The 11,618-nt window shown below is 42.6% G+C and overlaps 1 protein-coding gene across 1 annotated transcript in view; it reads left to right on the forward strand.

Moving 5' to 3' along the window:
* Window positions 1-11,618, forward strand: part of LOC106932438 (leucine-rich repeat and fibronectin type-III domain-containing protein 5) — an 84,374-nt gene that overhangs the window by 37,605 nt on the left and 35,151 nt on the right. The window contains exon 2 of the mRNA XM_088002638.1: window positions 10,411-10,507. The gene's annotated coding sequence lies outside the window, so the exon portion shown is untranslated. The remainder of the gene's footprint in view (window positions 1-10,410; window positions 10,508-11,618) is intronic.

Consider the following 11,618-nt stretch of genomic DNA (forward strand, 5'->3'; position numbering starts at 1 on the left):
CCTGATTCGAAGTGACCTAAGCAGGAGCTCAGACTGTGTTTGCTGTTTTGGAGTTGTAATCGCTCAGGACTGACTTGACCGTCTGCTGATGGAAACTGATGGAAAGCCTCCATTCCTGTTGGAGTCACATATGGATGCTAATCAGCCCAGAAGCTGCCAGCTCAGGCTGAACGCTCCGCTGCATTCCCATCATACAGGATCAGGAACAAATGAAGAAATCCCACCTCAAATCGAGCCGTCAACAGCTGCTTCTTTAGTTTGTGAGCATAAACAAACTTATTATGCCATTAAACCAATGTTCACAGTAAAAAATATGGTGCTTTATTAGGGAGGATGCAAATGCATGTGAAGAATCAGTCAGAGGCACTTTAGCTGCTAATGAGACTGGCTGAAATGGATGTCTGGCCCTGCAGTTAACCATTTCTCCATATTTCTGTGTAGATGTACATTTTCTAGCAGATGCCCACCAATGCAAAGATCCAGTTGGCTGCTTCTGGATTATTAAACATAGTTTGCATTGAAGAAATGAGTCAATAAGAGGGATATGGGCTCCTAAGCAGCTGCATCACATCAGTGATTAAAAACACATTATGTGGAGAAATTGGTTCTGTCAGGCTGTTACTGCGGTGAACCAGTTCATCTGTGAGGAAACGCAGCCGTACCAGAGCATGTAGATACCATCAGTCAGAGGTGCTCTCACCGTTGAGTGTTTAGTACCTCAATGCTGTGGATGGGAAAATGAAACATTTTCTAGAAGCTGCTGCTATTAAACTAGGAGGATTTGAATCCTACCATAAGTTTGTGGGCCTCAGAGGAGATTTGCAGTTTTTATGGTATTTGGACCATCAGTTCCTCAGTTTCCACGTCTAGATGTTTTAGTGCTCCAAACGTCTTAAGGTTTATCTTCCTGATTCATGTCCACCTCATCCCAGGAGGTTTTTCTGTTGGGTGTTTGTGTGCAGCTTCTGAGAAGTAACATGTTTGCTCTGATGGCTAGTTATGTGAAGCATGCTGTGTTTTTGTCTGCAGGTTAGTTAGATTAATTCAGTTTTTGTCTGTTTTAATATAAAACATTTTTAATATGTCCCTGTAATGCTCCTGTTCCTGTTTGTGGCCTGTGTTGAAGAGGCACACAGAGTGAAATGGGATTATTGAATCATCCTGTTTGGACGTTTCTGTCTGAAGGTCGAGTTCTTGGCGTGTTGCTGCTTCAGACCATTTGATGTGAAGATGCTGAGCAAAGACGACAAACTTCATATATTCTACAAACATTTTGTCCTTTTCCACCTCAGGCTGATTTCAACTCAATAGTGGATTTAGATCCATGTGGGATCTTTTTAATGCTGTACATTTTATCCTGGGTTTTATCCTAATTCTGTATTATGGAGCTTAAATGGTGGGAATCTGCAATCATTAATCTACATTTATTAACAGCACAGAAACAATGTTTATTTTAATGGACCTCACTGACTTTGGTTTCTAAGTCAGGTGATTGTTTAAGTGATGACATAATGATAAGAGTGTGTAAGACAGGAGAAGGTGAAATGATCAGCAGAATGCTTCATTCTGACTGAATAAACTGATAAATGAAAGAAGAGAACAGCTGACAGTGAAAGTTCAGCATCAGGTTCTAATCTGACCAAATCACCACATTCATATTTCTTCTGCACTAAGTTGACTAAAATGTGTGAGCATGAATAATTAATATAAGATGGAGAAGAGTGGCAGAAAACTTTAACAACTTTACAAAAAACTTCTGAATGTTTAGTTCAGTTATTTGAAATAACTTGTGATGCAGAATCGAGACCTTCATCCCGATCGAACCCCGTTTCCATGGCGACACTCAGAAAAACATCACTTATCTGTAAACATTTAGGTTCCAGCTAGAAACCAACATCTACACCTGCAGCCACGCAGTGCCTCTCTAAATAATACAGTCTCCTCTGCACAAGGATCACACACACACACACACACACACACACACACACACACACACACACACATGCAGATACACGATAAAAACACACAGCAGACAAATTTATTCTGGCCCATTTCTCTGAATAATGGGTTATGCAGTGTGTGTGTATACTTGTCTGATGTTCTTTGAAGTCCACTGACATTTTGTAGAAAGACACATAATTATTCACAACACACACACATGCGCACACACACACCTATGCATGGACCCACAGCTGTGTGTGTGCATGTGTGTGTGTGTGTGTGTGTGTGTGTGTGTGTGTGTGTGTGTGTGTGTGTGTGTGTGTGTGTGTGTGAGTGCGTGTGTGTGAGTGTGAGTGTGAGTGTGTGTGTGTGTGCCTGGTCTGGCTGGTTTCATGGAGCTCCAGATCAAAGACATTTAGGCCTCAGTGGGAATCTGATTTCTCTGTTTCTTCTCTGGATATTTATTGTTTTTTGGAAGTTATTTAGTTTATGATTAAAGCAGGATGAGTTTCAGGGTCTGTGCTTGAAGAGGCTCTTCCCTGAAATGAAGGTGTTCAAAACGGATGAAATCAATCAGATGTTAAAAATGTTGATGAGCTTTGACGGGTAAATTGGTGAAAGTTTTCTGAGTGCTGCAGACAGGAAACCTGTTTAATCAAACTGGTTTGGTTTAGCCGTCACATCTGATCAGCCAGACTTCATGGAGTTTATTTGCCTCTGATTGTAATCAAACTGTCGTTCATCTTTCTGCCTAAAGTCACCATAGATTCCCATCAAAACAACTTTAAATGAAAAACCAGCAAAAGCAAAGAAAACTAATTTTAATAAGATTTACAAGAACATGAGACAGAATAAAACGGCTCATGATTAAATCAATCAGCCGCTCCTCTCTTCAGGGGTCAAAGGTCAACAATGGAGACAAACACCAATATCTGCTTGTAAGCTAACATTAGCGTTAGCATCTGTGCTGCTGCTACATGTTTAGCATTGAGATGCTACTTTAGGCTTGAATAGCTTTGCTGACAGGCTAACGCCGTTTAGCACAACTTGAACACAGCAGTTGTCCAATCAGATCGTTTAGAAGCAGAAATAAACCTCAGAGGGCCGAGAGACGCAGCTTTGTTCACCGCTGCTGATGCAGCTTGTGATTATAGATGTTACCATAAATATATCAATAACAGGTTCCAGCCATAATCTTTATATGTGGAAAAATATGTGTTCAAATCTATGTAATTAATCAAAATGAACACAAAAATCACTGAGGTAGATTTGGATGCATCAAAGCTACAGTTCTATTGACTGACATTAGGCTCAATGATAAAAGTGTAGTTATGAAATTACACTTTATGTTGTCCCTGATATTTTCAACAGTAATACGATTTTAATTTGTTGGCAATAATTTTGCCCTCATTAAACATAAAAAGCCTCATTCTGCATCAGTTTAGTTCAGCTGTTGAATTGCATGGAATCGGCCCCTGGGCTGGAAACGGGCCCCTGGACGCTCCTTACACACCACAGCTTTAAAACATTCTTTTAAGACTAACAACCATCTTATTTCATCATGGTCTCCTGGATTTGTAACATATTTTCTACTTTTTATACAAGCAAACTTCAGGATTCATAATTTCAGGAACTGCATTTGTTGAATAATAGCATAAAGAATAAGAAGGATATGATGAAACCGTTTCCACTGTTTGCTTTGAGGATGTGCAGGTCTGAATATTTCCTGCAGCCAGAGGTTTTCCTGTCCCTGTGCGCTGCAGCATGCTGCAGCGCACAGGGACGCTGCGGCTTCAGCTGCTGAGTCTGTTGGAGAATTCATGACAAAACGCCAGCAGGGCTTCAGAGTGTCTGCTTTTATTCCAGAGCAGCGTTCGTGTTTATGGGGTGATTTATTGTTTTATCATTGCAACCATAAATCTGTGGCGTCTGCTTGACCGTCTCATTCTGCACAATAATACAGCAGAGTAGAGTTTCATCCAGATGGAAATCTGATCCACTCTGTTACTTTGTGGACGTCCTGCAGTCATGTGAGCAGCAGATACTAACATGGGAAGCTTTAGAGGAGTGTTATTTTACGAGCTCTACTTCCATAGAGAAGAAGGTGGTTATTTCCTCAGACTGTCAGGCTCCTCCCAGCAGAAACGCCTGAGCTTTTCCTCTCCTCTCTGTTCAGGAGTAAACCATCTGCTCTGGCAGCATGCATGTCTGCAACGCAGCTCAGTGGGTTTAACAACCTGGAACAGATAACAGTATTATTCTGGATGGATTACACTTACACATGCCTGGACCACCTGCTGTATGAAATCTAAATGCTGCTCGTCCAAATCAAACACAAACACTTTCCCATGCCTGGAACCGTGGTCCAGCAGCTCCTGCTTCCTTCAGTAGAACCTCCATCACCTTAGCGATGCAGCTGGACCGCAGACGAACTGATGACCTTTGACACGGAGCCTGTTTTTCCAGTGGAGGTACCATGGACACCCAGACTGGTCTGTTTCTGTTTATCTGAAGTCAGTTTTCTGACACTTTTCCATCAGAACCACCAGTCTGAGCTACAGCAGCTGGTCAGGTGGGTTTGAGCACAGAGGTCAGACCACTTATGACCGAATCAATGATTCACCACCGTTCTGATGGATACTGAGGAACCTGAACCAGAACCAGGCTCAGTATGAACAGCCATGTCTCACCACATGCTGGAGGTTTGAATAGAGAACAGAGACACAAACAGAAGAACTGAACCAGGAGAACTTTCTATGAAACAGGAATGTGACCCTCAGCAGAGGGAGAACCAACATGATGATGGTGACGTTTCACCGACTCCCAGATCTCATGTTTGTCTAGATTAGCAGTTTTCTCCTTCATTCCCTCCAAACCGATAATGATTTCCTTCTCTACTTGTTCTGTCATCATCTTTAACATTTAAGCCCTGCAGAGACTTGGACTGAGCTCTCGGGCTCCTGGTAATTTCTTGGAGCTTTATCTGGTCTGATCTTGAGGAAATCCACTCTTGAAAGGATGATGACTTCAAAGAAAATGAGTTATAACCTCCCAGGTTGATGGGCAGCAACAGTTGCTGATCTAAGCTGGGTGTTGGCGCAGCTGGATGCTCCTCAGCAGCTTCTTTTGATCAACTAATCAATGCATTGATCGATGCATTTTACCAGGCTGGCACTTCAGTTCTCTGAAGGAACACAGGGTGTACTTACTTTCCCACATGACTGTACTGACATTCTTCATTCTGACTGGCTTCTTTAGCATTGATGTTCCACATGTTGTGGTTAAACTTTGAACTCTCTGCTTCTCTTTGTTGTTATGAGCATTAAATGCTCATAATGGTTATGATTTATTAGACTGGTGACAAAAACCTGGATTATTATTTTATTTTATCTGCATGAAGTTCACCGTGGTGGTTTTAGTGTTTGTTTACAATCATGAGACATAAAATGTGGATTTGTGTTCCATCACTTTTTAAAGGCTGCAAACATAATGAGCTGCTTATCTTTCCCTTGGTTATCTTTGTAGTAGAAATGGGGAAGTCTTGTAAAGGTCGTCTATAGTTGTGATGATAAATTGCTGAATTAAAAATAACTGCTTATTTTTAAGTTGAGTGAAAATATAATTTTTGAAACGTTGAAAGTTGCACAATGTCATCATTTAGTTTTCTCTGGCAGTCAGAGGAAAGTGTCCTGTCGCAGGATCTTTTGGTTTCTTTACCTGCATCTGTTGAAACCTGCTCAGGTGGAGAAACGTCAGCATGAGGCTCGGTGCTGAACCTGCAGCTATGCAGGAAGGAAGGTGAAGTTTGACTGATCGGCCATGTTTGTTGTTTTGAGCAAATTATTAAAATGTTGCAAATAAGAGCGTAATGTCGTCATGGCTGCAAAAGACAGGAAGTAGCGGTTGCTAACTAGCCTGGACCAGAGAGTCCTTCCCTCCCAGCTGGAGGTTCAGTCTAACACTGTCTTCTGAGTTTGGTGCCTCTGGTAAGGCAGTGGATGGGAGCGACTGCTGCATCAGAACTAAAACTCAAATGTTTCCAGTGGAGGACAGAAGCTCAGTGTTATGTCATCTGGCCTCAGCTGGTTATTTAAGTCTGTGTCTTTATGAACATCCTGTCAGATCATCTCTTGGCAAAATGTTTCTATCAGCTTGCATTTTTGTCCAGAACATCTCAGTCATTTGAGAAATGTAGCTTTTACATTTTGACCTATAATTTACAATTTGACACATTTATGCAAAGATTCGGATGTTTTTAGGAGTGATTATAGACATTTGATCAACTGAAGCTCATACCATAATAAATCTACACAGAATGCTTGTAATTTTAAACAGGAGTGTTTCTACCAAACCTCGTCACAGCACCGTCCTCTGAATTATTATCATTTAATCTCCAGTATCTTTGTCCAGCTTTAAACCGTCAGTAAAGTCGAGCAGCCGGCTGTAACGAGTCCTTCAGGTCTTCCTGTCAGTTGGTTTTAAAACTTGATGCTCACCAGAGAAACGATCTGATCCATCTTTAAGTGTCCAGCAGCAGCGCAGACGTGGGGGTGGAGAGAAGCAGATGCAGTGGAGGATGATGGGTAGAGTGAGGGTGTTGTGTGGGCAGAGATGGATGGATGGGTGGTGAGAACGACAGAGAGATCGTGGAGAGAGTAGGAGAGATGGAGGGATGAAAGATGGTCCATCTGGGAGGAACTCCTCCCTCCAAACACACACAACACACACACACTGCGGTGTCATCTGGTGTTTACCTTTCACACTGAACCGCGTGATCCAGACAGGAAGAGACAGAGGAATCGGAAACGGCTTTGATCACTCACAGACCTCGTCTGCTCTTAGAAGGAGGATTGTTTGCTGACAGGACCTCCAGGCTTTTCAGCAGCTTTTACTTGATGGTGCTAGCAGATGCTAACAGATGCTAACAGGTGCTAACAGATGCTAACAGGTGCTAGCAGATGCTATCCCTCTCTGATGTATCGCACAGTCACAGGGAAAACTAAGTGCACCCTTTACTAACAGATTTAACAGAAACAGCATCAGCCAGGTGCTGCTGAACAAACTCACTCCATAAACTGATAAACAGGAAGTGCTACCAGTGCACTTCCTGTTTCATCAAAATCTCCAACTGTTGCTGCAAACTGGTTTGGGAAGGATTAGAAAGCAACAGCAACCCAAACACTTTTACTGCAGAAAGATATTATTTAGAAATGGAGAACATTAATAAACACTAATAGTTTTCTGGTTTTCCTTTTAAATGTTTTTCCTTTCCAGAAACCAGCAGCTAACAGTTTAGCATCGGAGCAGGAAATCGGTGCTTCCAAAAGCTGATAATGTGACAACTGGGAGTAGAAATGTGAAGCAACAGGAGTCGGTTTATTGCAGCTGTGATCAGTTAATAAAAAATAAAAGAAAGAAAATAACGCAGAGATTAAAAGTCTTCAGTCTGCACTTCTCTGGTTGATGACCTCTGACCTGCTGCTGCTGCTGACCTGTTAGCATGTCAGCCATGTGATTGCTGTCCTCATGCACTGGGGTGTGTGGATGATTTTTCCAGTCTAGCTTGTATTTCAGCCTCCCTCTGTGTCGCAGGCTGTAGTGGAGAATGACCCCAATGTTTCACATCCGTTTTCCATTTGCATCTCTGATAGCATCTCATATGCAGCAGATGTCCTAATTATGGTTTAATGAGTTTGTTTGCTGTTGCAGCTGGGGGGCTTCACATTCTACTTTTATTTTCCTCAGACAGACGCTGATCGTAGGAAGGCCTGCCGTGCTCCGTCTCACTGCCTCCTTTTTGTTTTGACCAGTAAATGTATGTAACAATCCGAGGGGAACCAATTTTATTCAGCTCAACATTTTTTAAGACCTTAAAGTCACAAACAGTGGATTTCTGTTTCTGCTACATTAAGCATCACAGCACAGATCAGAAACTCAGCAGTTTGTGCAACATTAGTTACCTTTCTTTCATCCTGGCCTGAAGCCACATTTATAAAAGAAATGTTCTCTGTTTGAGCATTTTCAACCTCATCTAAAGTTTTTGAGATGTTTGAAATGAAAGCATAATATTTTGGACAACAGGAAGTGAAGCAGAGATACTCGGCTCTTTCTCCTCCTGCTTACTGACCTGCTTCAATAATTGATAAAAGCGACTGGCTGGTATTGAGCTCAGTCATTGGGCTCAGCCAAGCATTGCACATAAACACACACACGCATACACACCTACACACACACGCACACACATATGAGGTAATTTGCATAAACAGATGAAATATTTTTAACATTTCAGTATTTCTGTCTTGCTTAATGACAAACATTTTAAAGTAAAACCAAAAGTTTGACACATTTGGCTGTTTTGGTCTCCTGCAGATGGATTCATTCTAAAATATCATTTGTTTCATGTTTCTTCTGTTTGCAGATGAGGCCATTTGCTGAATTTTTCTGTTGTATTTGTGTTTTGCAGTGTTTTGTCCCAGTCAGCCACCGTACCAGAGGTACAGAACCAGGAAGAGATCCCAGCTGGACCCACAAGTTAAACCTAAATGGGAAAATTTACTGCTGGATGATTTAATGTCTGGTTGCCGTAGCAACCAGGTAAAGCAGCAGATCGTGTGACATGTTCATGTTACGCCTCTGTGAAATCATCAGTTGTGTTTTCGTTCAACATGAACCAGTTCAGTTCAGTCAGGTTAGAATGAATAGGTTCATGTTCATAGTTCACTAGGTAAACATTCACAGCTTCAACATGAACTAGTTCTCATTTGTTTATCATATTGACATGAATGTGATGACATCATCATCCAGGCAGCATAAATATGATGTCATCGCTGCACTGGGATCCTGGCAAACGACTTATTTTATCCTGTTTCCTTTAAATACATTTCAGGTTTTAGGGCATCTATGTTTGACAGAGTCACTTTTTAAACTGCTGCGGATTTTCTGCATAAAATATGCAACGATAAACACAGAGAACGTCTTTGCTCTTTGTCATGGCGGCCATGCTGCTGGCCGGGATGTTCACTTCAGTCCTCCAGACCTCATTAAGGATGCAGCCGTTCTTACAGATTCAGATGAGGTCAGAGTGAAGGTGTCCTGACCCCGAGGCGCCGCCTCATTAGCCTCTTCACAGCCATGAGCTGACCCACAGCGGCTCCTCCCTCCAGCCGTCGCTGCCATGCTCATCATGCATCTCTGTTCAAATGGCAGCTGATTGATCTGGTTCTGACCGGGTTCTAAAGAGGTTTTTATTTTTGGTGTTGATTCACAGCTTGACCACATTTGGGATGTTTTTACCAGACTCTCAGCTGCAGATCAGGAGACGTTTTTCCCTCACGGTTGTTTTTCTTCCAGGGACATTTTCAGGATGGGACAACATTTAAAAGTTCATCAATAATAAATACTGAGAAGAGGCTACAGACAATGATTAATTCACCAAATCAGTCACTTGGTCATTTGCATGATTTAGCAGCAGAGTATCATGTCCTTGTGCTGAGGGCAGGGGGCGCCGGTGCGTATTAACTCCAGTCTATCACGTTTGGCAGGTTTGCTGAGTCCTTTCACTATGCAAACATCTGGTTTTAAATTCCTTCTAAAGATTTTTCTTAATGACAGAAAATCTGTATTTTCAGCCAGCAGAAATATTTTTTTCCATAATCTGAGATCAGAAGGATAATGGCTGTTAAGACGTGTTCATACCTGCGATGGCGAGTCGCCGCACAGATTTACAGAAAGAGTCTTTGTCTGATGACATGTGAGTGTTTTTCTGGGAAATATTTCATAATGGACTCGGTCTTTGCATTCTCGCGTTCAATCAGGCTGATACCAGAAACCGCCACACTATTAACATGAGAGCAATCCCTGAAATCTCCTCTGCAGCCGAACTCATCCATCCTGCTCCTGATTCATCCCTCGCTCTCTGACTCCAGGCCTCCACCCTTTTCTCCACAGCTCCATCCGATCCCTGCCCTCCCATCCACCTCACTCTTTGCCCTCTTTCTTTTCCTCCTTGCCTCGTTTTGATCCCTCGCTCCCTCTCTCCGTCCTGCTGGCTCAGCTGGTATAGAAGCGGCCTTTGTTTCAGCCGTGTCCTCTATCCTTTGAAGGAGGAGAGCGGAAAGCGAGTCAGAGGGAAGAACTGAGGCTGGGTGTGGGTAAAGAAATGATGAAATGTGGGAAAAGAGAGAAAGTGGGTCAAAATGTAAAGAGATGAGGCGGATGAGGGAAGAGCGAGTCTGTGGGTCGATACTCTGGGTTGTTTGGGTCACTGATACCAGCAGCGTCTGAGGGCAGGTTTCCTGTGTGGGAGGATCGTCCACAAAGTGGATCATCTCAGTTAAAACCAGCCAGTTAATTGATCATTAGTTTCTTCTGTATTCAGTCGATGCTGCAGAACTCGGCTCTCCGCCGCTGACAAAATGATGATTTTAATAAAGCAAAAACACTAAATATGACTTTGTGTTTGTTTCGTAGTGAGGATAGTGGAGCGGCGGTCTGATCCACCATGCTGAGTCCCCGTTGTCACATGTGAATCCTGTAACATGTGCAGAATGCTTCTACGTCTCTGAAGGTAAAACATCAGATTCTTCAAATTCCTTCAACGTTAATTTGACAGAAACCCGGGACTCACTGTCCGTCTGCGTCTTGAGAGGTTATTAATAAATGATGATTTATCCTGACTGGAATTCACTGAGCAAACACAAAATGGTGCCTGAAACCTCAGCTGGAGAAGACGGAGGAATCAGAAGGCTGCAGCATTTTCTGCATGGAGCAGATGATGCAGAGCCAAACTGAACACCGGTCTCTGCTAGCTAAGCTAACCACGGTCTCTGCTCACTAAGCTAACCACGGTCTCTGCTCACTAAGCTAACCACGGTCTCTGCTCACTAAGCTAACCACGGTCTCTGCTCACTAAGCTAACCACGGTCTCTGCTAGCTAAGCTAACCACGGTCTCTGCTAGCTAAGCTAACCGTGGTCTCTGCTAGCTAAGCTAACCCTGGTCTCTGCTAGCTAAGCTAACTGCTTTCTCTGCTAGCTAAGCTAATCGCGGTCTCTGTTAGCTAAGCTAACCACGGTCTCTGCTAGCTAAGCTAACTGCTTTCTCTGCTAGCTAAGCTAACTGCAGCATGCTAACTGCTGCTTCATCACACAGGAATTTTAGAAACTTTAAGATTTATTTGAGTTGTTCTGTTTAAAGCTGGAATGATAATTGAACAATTACATAAATATGAGTTTAATGTGGACCTAACTCACACAGATTCATAATTATTCGTACAGCCTCATATTGGTATCTTGGAAACTCCCACATATCTAAAGTATTCTTAAGGAAATTCAGTTTGGGAAGCTGAAATATTTTGACACCTGACATGCTGGTTGGTGTCGTGAAGCAGCCAATCCAGGAGCACCATTTAGTTCCCTTGACTCTGATTGGCTGAAACCCCAACAGTGGAAATAAGGAAACCAGCAGAGGTTCACTCCTGAGGGAAGATGGTTTCCATGACATTTGCTGTTGCTTGGCTGCCTTTGTATTTCTGATCAGCTCGTTCGTAACCTCATGTTTTCTTAAAAATATTGATATTTAAACAAAGTGAATGAGAGTGGATACACACATAGTTCATTAGCATGATGCAGTTTTATATTCACCAACAACCTTCTGCTGCTGGAGATCTGAAGACATTTG

This window comes from Poecilia mexicana, unplaced genomic scaffold (genome assembly GCF_051168715.1).
Source record: "Poecilia mexicana isolate PSO_F unplaced genomic scaffold, ASM5116871v1 scaffold_22, whole genome shotgun sequence".
NCBI classification, from domain to species: domain Eukaryota; kingdom Metazoa; phylum Chordata; class Actinopteri; order Cyprinodontiformes; family Poeciliidae; genus Poecilia; species Poecilia mexicana.